The sequence below is a fragment of the Lutra lutra genome, chromosome 2, assembly GCF_902655055.1.
Source record: "Lutra lutra chromosome 2, mLutLut1.2, whole genome shotgun sequence".
In the NCBI taxonomy this organism is placed as follows: domain Eukaryota; kingdom Metazoa; phylum Chordata; class Mammalia; order Carnivora; family Mustelidae; genus Lutra; species Lutra lutra.
In genome coordinates, this window is record NC_062279.1 from 103,320,067 (window position 1) to 103,333,375 (window position 13,309).

Sequence of the window (13,309 nt, forward strand, 5' to 3'; positions counted from 1 at the left end):
TAAATAAAATCATGGAAGGAAGGAAGGAAGGAAGGAAGGAAGGAAGGAAGAAAGAAAGAAAGAAAGAAAGAAAGAAAGAAAGAAAGAAAGAAAGAAAGGAAGGAAGAAAGAAAGAAAATGCAAACTGTTGGAAACCATTATGACATGGACTTTACCCAACACAGGCAAACCTAGCATACCACTAGAAGGTTCCACATAAAAATTCTATAGTATGGGAGAACAATAGATCTTTTTTTTTACTGAAATATTTCTGCATTATCTTCCTAAAACTGAGACCAGTTTGACTGGGGTAAAGGACAAGTAGTAGTTCATGCCATCTTGGGCATTCACAATGACTAATAACATTAGTCAACAATTACTGAACCCTGTCAATGTACCAGTCTCAGTTTTTTTACACTTTTCATTTATTTAAATTCAATGAGCTCCATTCAATTCAAGATTAATTCAAAATGAGGATCATTAATATCTCATTATACAGATGAGAAAACTGAGGAACTAAGAGGTTAAGAATTTTGCCCAAGGTCATATAACAAGAGGCAGAACTAAGGTTCAAACCTAGACCCATCTGATTCCTGCCACCAAGCTCTTGGATGTCTATCTCAAGGATAAGAAATAAATAATAATGCCAATCTTCCCTCAATGACACATTAGGGATATGTGTCTCTTATCGAACCTTTAAAAACACATTCATGTATTTATCCCAATGGGTCTAGTTACTTCCATTAGTTTAGAATAATCCAACATTTAACACTTTTTACTTAGACTAACCTCTAAAGACTTAAATTATTCATTTCAACAATAATCTGAGATTTGTTTTAAAAGTTGGTCATGAATTTTAATTCTTAGATGTTAGGCAAATTCACTGTCAGGTTTGATCTCCTGGAATGACATAGCCTCGTTTGCAAATATGACCTCACACAGCAGCTCTGCCATCCTTTTTCCATGTGGTTCTTGAGCTTTCTACAACATCCTTCTATATATTTCTTAAGATGTGTTGACTATAGCCACAAAGAACATCACAGATTTATACATAAAGGGGCTTTGCTGAAATGCAGGAAAGCTTTATTTTGCTTTTACTGTGCTTCAGATGATGAATCTTCTTGACCTTTTTGGCAATGGAGATTCAAATAGGCTCTTCTTGGAAACTTCTGTCTCTAGGGTCATAATGAAATGTCTAGAAATGTGCTGTAATGGAAAGAACCCTAGCCTATAGGTGGGCAACTCACACCCAGGTCCCTGCTTGGGCAATTCATGGATGTGTGACTCTCACGAAACTCACACTCAACTTCCTCACTCACAAAATGGGAGAATTGATGAACACCTTTGTCATGTTAGTTAAGAGCATGGATATTGGGGCCAAACTGCCTGGTTCGAAATCAATAGATAGAGACTGATGCTCTGTGAGCATAACCGTGGGCAACTTATTTCACCCTTTTGTACCTTAACTTCCTCATTTGTGAATGAAAATTTTAACAGCAATACCCACTTTCAAGAATCAAGCAATTGGGGCGCCTGGGTGGCTCAGTGGGTTAAAGCCTCTGCCTTCAGCTCAGGTCATGATCCCTGGGTCCTGGGATCAAGCCCCACATGGGGCTCTCTGCTCCGCTGGGGAACCTGCTTTCTCCTCTCTCTCTGCCTTCATCTCTGCCTGCTTGTGATCTCTGTCTGTCAAATAAATAAATAAGATCTTTAAAAAAAAAAAAAAAGAATCAAGCAATTGTTATAGACATCAGATGAGTTAATATACATAAAAAGCCTAGAACATTGTCTGGGACAATCTTGTTAGTTATTGTTATGTCACAAGGGTATTGGGAGGATTATGGGAGAAAACATGAGTGGGTGGTTCCTGAACTGTGAGCAAGCTTCTAGGCACTATTTCATTCACCCCCTCACCTACATTGAGCACTTCCAAGACAATCATTTTCTTCTGCTAGGAACTTTCTTGCCACACCCTTCTGTTAAGAACCTTCTATTTTGTACATCTCCTTAGAGCTCCCCTCTACTTACTAGATGGGATGCTGCCCAATTCACGTATCGTTTAATAAAGCCAATGAGATCTTCAGATCTACTTGGCTAAACTTCGTTTTTTAACACCATCCAACCACAGCTCAAACCTATCACTATTAAGAAGAAAAAAAAAAGTGATTTGGAGTTTTCTGAGAAGACCCACAATGTCACACAGGATTTGGAGATCTGACTCCAAAGTCCCAGGCTTTTCCAGGATCCTTCACAACCTGCTAATAAAAAGGTCATTTCTGGGGCGCCTGGGTGGCTCAGTGGGTTAAGCTGCTGCCTTCGGCTCAGGTCATGATCCCAGGTCCTGGGTTCAAGCCCCACATCGGGCTTTCCGCTCGGCGGGGAGCCTGCTTCTTCCTCTCTCTCTGCTTGCCTCTCTGCCTACTTGTGATTTCTCTCTGTCAAATAAATAAATAAAATCTTTAAAAAAAAAAAAAAAAAAAGGTCATTTCTACAAAGAGTGATTAAGTACGAGGACAAGACCTGCACATGTGTTGGCAGTTTAACTTCTTCCAAATGTGTTTTCTTTCTCTTGCTACAGCTCCCCAGACTTGTGTGGGGACCTCTCACGTCAGGCGAAGGATGGCCTGGCCCCAGGCATAATGCTCCTGGCCCTGGCCAGGCTGTTTGTATGCTGGAGCTCACTTTAAATAAGATAAGCATCTCATTAAACTGAAAAGTAAAATAACAACTACTGTAAGTGCTTTCATATACCAAAAATCTTAGCAACTTTAGGTAGATTAAAATCAGCCAAAGTTGACTTTCTAATAAAAACTAAGTTGTTGACTTTATTAAGTGAAAAGGAAATAATTAAATGAACAAATTAAGGATCCAACCCCTTCATGAATTTTGTACCTGGGCAATCTCAGGAGGACAAAAAAAAAAAAAAAAAAAAAGGTAAAGATCTAACTTGCATTAATTACTTTCTCTTTCAGGAGCTGTGAAAATAATTTATGGCAGGAAGTCTTCCCTTAAATTTGTGCCAGGTCTATACTACACCAAAAAAAAAAAAAAAAAAAAAAAAAAAAAAAAAAAAAAAAATTCTTTCACGGAAGAAAACTACATAAGCAGCAATATCTTAATAGCTATCCATTGGTTCATTCATTTAAAAATTTTAATCAGATGGTCCTAGAAGGGGAGTTTCCCTTATAGAAAGCCCCCCTGACTCAGAGCTCAGCAGTAGGAATTCACAGTTTCTAAGCTTGAGCGCACTTAGAAAAGAAAAAGGGAAACAAAGATGTGAAAACTTATTTTGCATAGACTCAAATAGAAAGTAGCTCAAAGTCTAGTCATAAAATAATTTTATGTAGGAAAACAGCAATCTATGGAAGAATGAATTCTATAGTCACACAGAAATGGTAGTGGCAACGAAGATGCTTCCAAGCCCCGCTTCTCAGACCGGAACGTGCACAGGAACCGCTTGGGCGATCTTGCTAAAACGCAGATTCTGATTCTGTAGGTCTGGGCTGAAATCTGACACCCAGCCTTTCTCACAAGCACGCGAGACAGTACGGCTGATCCCCAAAACACACTCTGGCCAGCAACAGCTGAAGAGTACGTACCTGCTCATTGCAATGGCCATACCCCTAAGTTTAAAGCAAATTTATAAATTAATCTAAAGAATTCAGGCCCCTCGACAAATGAAAAGGCTGGAGTTCGTCATTCATTCAATTAGCATTACTGAGCTTAATGTGTTGGGCTTTGCGGTGGGTACGAGGCATTGGACAATAACTAAACCAAAAAGTGCCTTTGAAACAAGATACTTCAACAGGATGAATGTGAAAGTAGATGTGAAGATTCAGTCATGTTCATTAAGCCAGACATTAAAGAGAGGCGTAAAAATGTAAAAGAAGGCCATTCCGTTCATTAAATGTTGTTATGGAAATAGGGCGATTTTATATAAATATGTTATTTGTGTTATTGTTTAATCGCCTCATTTTTAACAAATATTTTTTTTAAGTTCAAATGCCTTTGAAAAAGCTACTTGTTGACTGTTTTCTGAAAAGAGCTGAAGGAACATAGATTAAAAGACTTTTCATCAGTCACTCAAATCGCTTCTCGGCCGTTTGGCTAAGATCAAGTCCATCAGTCACTCAATAAATGGTCTTAGTTCACAAATCAAAATGAATCCATGCGTTCCTTGTGTTAACTTTTTCCTGACATATTTTCAGGAATTCCACCAGATTGTTTACATATCGAAAATAGTTGGCAATTTAATCCAACGAACTAGTCCATAGTGACACAATTTAAAATTTTTTCATATGCATAGCATAATTTACTGGCAACTGTATTATTGCAAGCCTTGGTGAATAATATCAATTAGAATTAAAACAGCTCAGTCAGTTAAGCATCCACCGTTGACTCATGTCAGGATTCCAGGGTTCTGGGATTAAGACCTGCACTGATCTCCTTACTTAGTGGGGAGCCTGCTTTTCTCTCTGCCGGCTGCTCCCCCTGTTTATGTTCTTTCTCTGACAAATAGATAAATAAAATCTTCTAAAAAGATAAAATTAAAACAATTAAGACATATATGTATAGTAATGTGGCAAGAAAATTTTCACCAAATTTTGGCTTTGTATGACCAAGTGCTCCTAATTAAAGTCATGGCTTCTGCCTCAAACTACTACATAGAGTAAAAACAGTGGAAGGCTTGTATTCATCAAAGATTTCACTTTTTTTCAGGAGCATCGAGTACTATCCCTGCTGCATATTAAATGGCAAAATAGAGCCACCAACTAGGTTTTCAAATTCCATCAGGTTGAACATAATGGAAGAACAGATGTCTCAGTCCAAGATTTTTTTGTTTTGTTTTCCCATAAATGCCCCGGCTCAGATGACTCTAAGCCAGCAGAGAATAAATACACGGAGGTCCATGTCTAAGGAGTGTGTAGTCAGTAGCAAATAGCATCTGAACCAAATGCAGGCTTTATTTAGCAGATTTCCCCTCTTTGAAAGATGCCAGGAGGTGGCAGCATTCATCACAGCTTTTGTAACTGGAATTACACCAGAGGTTCCCAGAGGAAAGGGTCTGGTGCGTTCCACTGGGTCGTGTGACAAGAGCAAGCTGATGGCAGTCTGCTTAGATTGAAAAGCCATTCAGACAATGTTATAACTTAATTGTGTACTCAAAAGTGAAACAAACCTGAGGACACAGGACAAAAATGTTGGCTAGTGAGAAGAGAAAGAAGTTACTGCAACTTCAAAGGACAGAAAATGGGACACATGGAGAGCGCGATTTTAGTCGCGAGACCATGACTAAAGCGTAATTCCACAACTGTCTTCATGAATAACTTGCTTCATATGTTATATTTGTGCAGGATTTGACACAGAGCCAAGTACACATTAAGAAAACTCAATAAATGTTCATTTCCTTTTTTTTATTTTATTTTTTATAAACATATAATATATTTTTTATCCCCAGGGGTACAGGTCTGTGAATCGCCAGGTTTACACACTTCACAGTCATTTCCTTTTTTTAACCCATCCCCACTATTGCGGAAGATTTTCCCTGGGCTACTGGCTCCTTCTTCAACTTCTGGGAGTGGTATTTTTGCTTCTCATACTTTACCCGTAGAAAAGTCATTAAAAATATAACAGCCACGAAGCAGGCAAACCTGGCAGAGAGGAAATCAGGAATGAAGTTGTTCTTTCTGAGCAAGTTTACAGACTCACAATAAGACTTACAATGATTCTAGTGTCCACAGCCTCAGATCAATGTTCAATTTTAAAGACTCCCTTGCTTATCATTAACTGATCTCCTAATCTATGCTCCTATGCAGAAAGATATTCACCATACGTCTCATCACTTTAATCATGAAGAGAGTAAGTGAAAAATAAATAAATAAATAAATAGATAAATAAATAAATTATTTCCTAACTTTAAAAAGTGGCCTGTATCTCCTTGAGATACACTGTGAAGACTTCAACATACATTGATTAAAAGCTCTGCTGTTCTTTCCCTACAAAATTCGACTTCATCATTAATGTGTAATATTCTTATGATTAGAAATAGACCTCAAAACTTTAAAGACTAAAATATATTCTAGGATGATGTCTCCCCCTTTTTTGCACCTTGTGAATTTTTCATCTAGAGTGAACTAAAAATGAACAAGCAATGAATCATACGCAGTTTGGAATGACTCAAAATTCTAAAGAATAGACGTGCTAATTGTTACATATTATTTCCCAGAAAAAAAATGTGCAAGTTGGTGACCCAAACTGCTTTTTAAAAATCCACCAAATTCTACCTTACTAGGCTCAAAAGGGAAATTTAGAGCTAGAAGAGAAACATAAAGATAATATAATCTAACATTTTTACGTGACAAATGAGAAAATTTAAAGAATTGAATGAGGAAGATGTATATTTATAAATGTTAAAAATGTTTTTGAGGGTGCCTGGGTGTCTCGGTGGGTTAAAGCCTCTGCCTTTGGCTCAGGTCATGATCCCAAGGTCCTGGGATCGAGCCCCGCATCGGGCTCTCTGCTCATTGGGGAGCCTGCTTCCTCCTCTCTCTATGCCTGCTTCTCTGCCTACTTGTGATCTCCATCTCTCAAATAAATAAATAAAATCTTTTAAAAAAATGTTTTTGAACCATACAATTTCACTCATATGTGAAATTTGAGAAGCAAAACAGATGAACATAGGGGAAAGGAAGGATTAGATGAAAACAGAGAGGGGGGCAATGTATAAGAGACTCTCAACTCTAGGAAACACACAGAGAGTTGCTGGAGGGGAGGTGGGGGGGATGGGGTAACTGGATAATGGGCATGAAGGAGAGCACGTGATGGAATGAGCACTGGGTGTTCTATGCACCTGATGAATCCCTAAAGTCTACCCCTGAAATTAGTAATACAGTATATGTTAACTGATTTAAATTTAAATTAAAAAATTTAAAACATGTTATTTTGAAATATTCATGGCTCTATCTAGTATGCATATATGTACATATATATATATTTATTTACAATTTAAAGTATTTGGTTTTGAAGTTTTCCTAATCACATGAACATGAATTGCATGCAGCCAGTAAGTAGTATGTCTTCTTACCTGAAATGACTGTTCCGTGAGAGGCTGTCAGGCTGAGCTTGGCACACACTTCACTATAGCGAGCTTGTAAAGACACAATACCAAATCTACATACCTGTGTAGTTCGAAAAGAGGAGAAAATGCTTAGAGTTGCACAAGAATCTGTGGAAGAGACAAAGAGAGATGAAACGGACTGGTGCATTTTTGTGGCAACGCGACGTACAAGCAAAACCCTCCTATGTCACTTAGAAATTGTAGGGAGGAAAGTACTTCTACGTTTTGTGGGTAACCACAAGGAAATTAAAGAAAAAAATTTCGGGACTTTAGGAGGCACGTTCAATTTTCCCTAATATGCGTCTTTCCAACTTCTCATTAACATACCCATGAATGTAGTTGGTTTTGTTTTTAAACTTGAAATAGTTTGGTACACTTAGAAGACCCTCGGCCAAATTTGGGTAAAATTTTCACTGAAAATTTGTGTCTAGCAAATGCTCCCACCCTCAGACTAAAAGCAGACAGTCTGGAAGAAGATAGGAACATTCTTCAACTCACCTGGCATTTCGTACTTGATCTGTCTCCAAGACGTAGCAGAACATGAGCACATTCTCCAGGCCCATGGACATAGAGCCATCTTGTGCCCTCCACCACAGCCTAGACCACAAGTGAAGGAGAGGGACCTAAAGTGGGATGTAAAAATGCAGGTATTCAAGACAAAGTCTGTTTGTACATTTCAACGTGTAATTTCTGTCAAAGGGCAATTTGCATTTCTGAATTATCAATGTGCTTTTCTCTCTACCTTCTGAGATACAGGACTTTCACCTTAGTCTTCCCTAAGTAACTATTTTCCTGGGTTATGAGAAACCCAAACAGAAAAAAAAGGGGTAATAGCAACTGTTTCACCCAAAATAGAATTTTGTAGCAAGATGATAAATACTCTTGCAAGTCAATCACATCATAAGGTTTTACATCAGAAAAATGAAAGTTCTTCTGGGTCCTGGGGGCAGAGGGCTGGGGAAGAAAGAAGGACAAAAGGAGCCAGATTGCATTAGAAATATAATTGTAATATGGCTACTAAATTGAATACAAAGGCCAAAAACTTGAAGTTGAAATTGGCATATTTCTAAAAATAAAGTGTTAAACTAGCTCTAAGAACCTCAGTTACATGAACAAAGCCTGCATTTGAGGTCAGAGGATTGGAGTTAAAGAAGTAAGGTTCTGCTTTCCCAAGCTCCTTTGACCACATTAATAGGAAGTGTGGTAGCTTTAAATTTTAGTCATAAACTCAAAAGCACCAGAAATAAAACTTACTTTATTTTTCTACAAATCAACTCAATATCTATTTCAAGTTTCCATTCTACCAGGAGCTGGTCAAGGTAAGGCTGGCTCCCTTCGTCCCTTTACAGTTCTTTATGCAACACCAACGTGAAAGGCAAGACATCTGCTCTTTGGTGTTGAGCATCCACACAGATGTCAGCTGAGATGTTCATCATCAAGTCTGGTGCTCAGGGCTTGAACATCACCCATCCAAACAAGGTGACAATGAGAAGTGACAGCCACCCTAAGCCACGGACACTCTACACGTTCTGTACCTGTGGGCCTGGACCCATCAGCCAGTCTTTCTTTCTCCAGATGCCATTTCCCAGAGCTCTGCAAATGAGACAGGATACAAGGACCCTATGCAGAACTTCTAGGGATGATGTCCTCTCTTTCCAACTTTAGAAATAATTTTCTCTTGAGTGGAGCAGAAAATATCTTGCCACCTGTGCTCAAACATTTTCTCTGTATATCAGCATTTCCCTAAAGACCCTAAACTTTTCAAAGACAGATTCCATAACTTTGAGAAATAAACCTTTTTTTTTTTTTTAACCCTACCACATGCCTTTCCCAAACCAAGGAGTACAGATTAGTCTAGATGTTTGCATGTTAAAACAACAAAGGGGCATAAAGAGAAATACGGGTCAGATGGAGAATTGTTTCTCAATGATATTTCCATGGTACTAACATTTTCATTTTTTGTTAACTTTAGATTCTCTTTTTTATCCTACTATTATGGGAGAAAGATTTTTCAGTTTCCATATGAGTCTTTGTATTTCTTTAACCTTTTACAATTCATTTCTAGGATTGTTACATTTTAGAAAACGTGTTCTTTGAGTGTTGCATTTTGAGGAATAAAGTGAGGTTGCTTTTGTACTTAGTATACTACCTATTTTATTTTATTATTATTTTCTTAAGTGGGGTCTACACTAGGAGCTCAATCACAACCCTGAGATCAAAACCTGAGCTGACATCAAGAGGTGGAAACTTAACCACCTGAGCCACGCAGGCACCCCACACACTATCTATTTTAAAAAGAAGTACAGTCCATCTTATTTCCAAAGACCATCTACTATTAATCTGTATTAATTATATTATTCAATCTCTCTGAAAACTTATTCTTTCTTGTTTGAACTGTTACATTGTTAGGGATCTTTTCATTGCAAATAACAAACCCAATTCAAAGTAGCACAATTCATAAAATAACCAGTGAACTAGTATAACTCGGATTTCCAAAATACAAACTTCTTCAGCAAAGGTTAGATCTCAGGGACGCCTGGGTGGCTCAGTGGGTTAAAGCCTCTGCCTTCAGCTCAGGTCATGGTCTCAGCATCCTGGGATCGAGCCCCGCATCGGGCTTTCTGCTCAGCGGGGAGCCTGCTTCCTCCCTCTCTCTCTGCCTGCCTCTCTGCCTACTTGTGATCTCTGTCTATCAAAGAAATTAAAAAAAAAAAAAAGGCTGGATCTCAGCGTTCAAGTGATTTGTACTATTAGTCTTACTCTCTTAGCTTTGCTTGCCTGAATTCATTCCTTACTCAGGCTCTGTCCATTCAGCAGTGAAATGGCTCCTGGGAGATCCAGACTTATGTGGTCCTTGTATGTTGTAATCAAAGGGAATTCTAGAAACACTTTCTTTCTCCCAACACCATGCCAAGACCAGATAAAGTATTCTGACTGACCCAGTTTAAGTAAATTGCCCAACTCCAGCCAATCTTTGGATTAGGAAAACAAACCACTCTGATCAGTTTAGGTCACCTGCAATCTCTGGTCAGGTTTGGCATGCACAGACCTTGACTCAGGAATTCCACCGAGAGTGATTTATTAAGGACCAGCTTCCAGGAGAAAACAGTAAAGGAGTGGGAAAAGCAGAACAGAGAGGGAAAGAAGCCTACAATTACCAAAGTGCTCTGGAGCCTAAATTACACCTCCAAGTTTGTCCTCCTCGGGCGAAGGGAACAGGCCAAGGCAGACCCAATGCCCAAGGGCCAGCCTCTAAGGGGCTCAGGAGATACTGTTTTTTACCCTCTTCATTTGACAAACTTCGTTTTAATTGGGAAGTATAACCCATTTAAATTTATTATCAGAACTGACATGTTCCCTTTTTTTTTTAATATTTTATTTATTTATTTGACAGACAGAGATCACAAGTAGTCAGAGAGGCAGACAGATAGAGAGAGAGGTGGAAGCAGGCTCCCTGCAGAGCAGAGAGCCCGATGTGGGGTTTGATCCCAGGACACTGGGACCATGACCTGAGCCGAAGGCAGAGGCTTTAACCCACTGAGCCACCCAGGTGCCCCAGAACTGACATGTTTCATCTTATTTTACTATCTTTGGTTGTGCTTTTTTTCTTCCTTTTGGCAGGCTTTTATGTCACTTCCTCTGTTTTCTGTCATTGCTATTTGGGCTGATTTTATCTTCTGCCTATTTGGGAGATTTCAGTCGGGTTTTAAGTTATATTGCTGCTCTGTTTAAAAATCATTCTTTTCCATTCTTTGCTGACTTTCACATAAGATTTTTTTAAAATGCAATTAGCTATCTTTTTACTTTCTCCCACTTAGCATTCTTCTCCCTGATTCATAGTCTTCATATTATCTGGACATTTAGGCCCACTTTACTGGGACTTAATTTTTATATAATTTTAACATTATTCTTTTTAAAGAACTGTGTTTGACATCTGCACTCCCTTTTTATAACCAAACGTACAACAAATTATTTCAACCCAGTATGATCTTTGATTTTGTGTGTTAAGTTGACTAGATGTCAAAGTGCTCACATAATGACGTGTTTGATGAACACTATTATGGGTGAGTCTGGAATGGTGGCTCTGGGTGAAATTAACATTTGATTCAGTAGCGTGAGTAAACCATTGCCCTTACCAACACAGGTATACCTCATCCAATCCACTGAAGACCTAAATAGAAGAAAAAGTTTGATTAAAGGAGAATTCATTCTCATTGCCTCGCTGCCTTCAAGTTGAGCTACCAGTCCTCTTTTACCTTAGGACTTGGACTTGGACTAGAGCATATAGCATCAGCTCTTCTGGTTCTCAGGTCTTCAGACTCAGACTGAACTGTACCATGGCCTGGATCTCCTGTTGCCTGACTGCAGATCTTGGCACTTCTCTGCCTTCGTAATTACACAGACCAATTTTTCAATATATATAGTATTCTATAAATAATCCTCAATTGGTTTTGTTTCTCTGAAGAACCCTAATGCACCTACTTTTATATGTAAATTATTTCAGTATACACTATAAGCCTATATATGTATATAAGCCTATAATATATATAAATATATATGTGTATATATATGTAAATGAATAAACACTTAAACATGTTTAAATTTTTATTAACTTCACAGTCATCTGAAATATGTATTCAGGTAATTTTTCTAAATAAAAATCATGTAGATAGTGTGTTTTCTGAGCCATTATATATATTTTTAAGTGTCCTTGTGTTGCCATTGCAGATAAACAAAAACTTGAGTGGATATAAAATTCTTGGCCAACATTTTGATCCCTTTAAATTTCTGTAGAAATATTTACTACTGTGAAAGAAAATTCTTAAGTCTGCTGATTTTTGTTTCATAGATAACATGTTTTTTTGTTTGTTTTTGGTTTTGTTTTATTAATTTTTTAATTTTTTTATAAACATATAATGTATTTTTATCCCCAGGGGTACAGGTCTGTGAATTGCCAGGTTTACACGTTTCACAGCACTCACCATAGCACATACCCTCCCATATCCCCACATAGATAACATGCTTTATTTCAAAATGATTATATTTAAAATTTTTAAAATTCTTTTGCTTTATCCTTAAATGGAAATTTTTGCTAAGATATGCTTCTCTCTCCATTAATTTTCTTTGTAACATGGTAAATCTTTTATTTATTTATTTATTAGACAGAGAGAAAGCAAGCTGGGAGGAACAGAAGGAGAAGGAGAGAGAGAATCTTGAGCAGGCTCCACAGCCAGCATGGAGCCCCACACAGGGCTCAGTCTCACGACCCTGAGATCATGACCTGACCCAAAGTCAAGAGTTGGACACTGAACTGACTGGGCCACCCAGGCACCCACATGGTAAGTCTTTTAAACCAACATAGTGTTAGGATATCTTTTTTGGCTCAGAAAAGCACTGGTTGGCTGATTGGTTGGTTGCTTTTTTTCCAATTTTTTTAATCTTCAATTTTTACTTCTGATTTCCTATTCTGAAAACCTATAGTGTTTTTTTTTTCCTTCTTTTTTTTTTTTTTTTTTTATTTGTAGAGAAAGGCAGGCTGCAACACTCAGGACTTCATTTGGCTGTGTTTGGGGTCTTGGAAGCTTGACTGTCCGACATTCTCCTACAAATGGACCTAGAAAGCTTATTTGAAGGTTCTCCAGGGGGTGGGGAGTAGGGGATGCAGCTCTCCCTATACCCTTGATCAAAAACGGTCCTCCTCTATCAGGGAAGGTGTTGGTGTCAGACTGAGCACACAGCTTTTAGAAGGATGTACACACAGAGTGGTGAGGGAGGACAGGACACCTGCCTAGCCGACCAGATCAGCTAAATCAACCTTGGCGATCAGCAAGGTAACAGGTGTTGCAGCCAGATGGCTCTCACATCCTGAAAACCTATAACTTTTAGCACGGATCATTGTTGTCTATCCTTTGTATCTACCATCTATTCTTCTACATACTTTTTTCCTGCCTTTACATTCTAAGAAAATTTTTTCAAGCCATTCTGCCATATCACTAATTAAATTTCCTGTTAGATCAAGTCTGCTTTTATTGACTACCTTATTGATTTTAATTCTACTGGATTTCTCATTTTCTTGACAATTTTCTCATCTCAAGCAGCTGACTTTATGTTTATCACGTTTTTCCCACATGTTTCACACTGCTATCTCTTTAGACTAATTTGTATTCTCTTCTTCAGTTTTATGTTGCAACTTCATAAAGACTATCCTTTCTG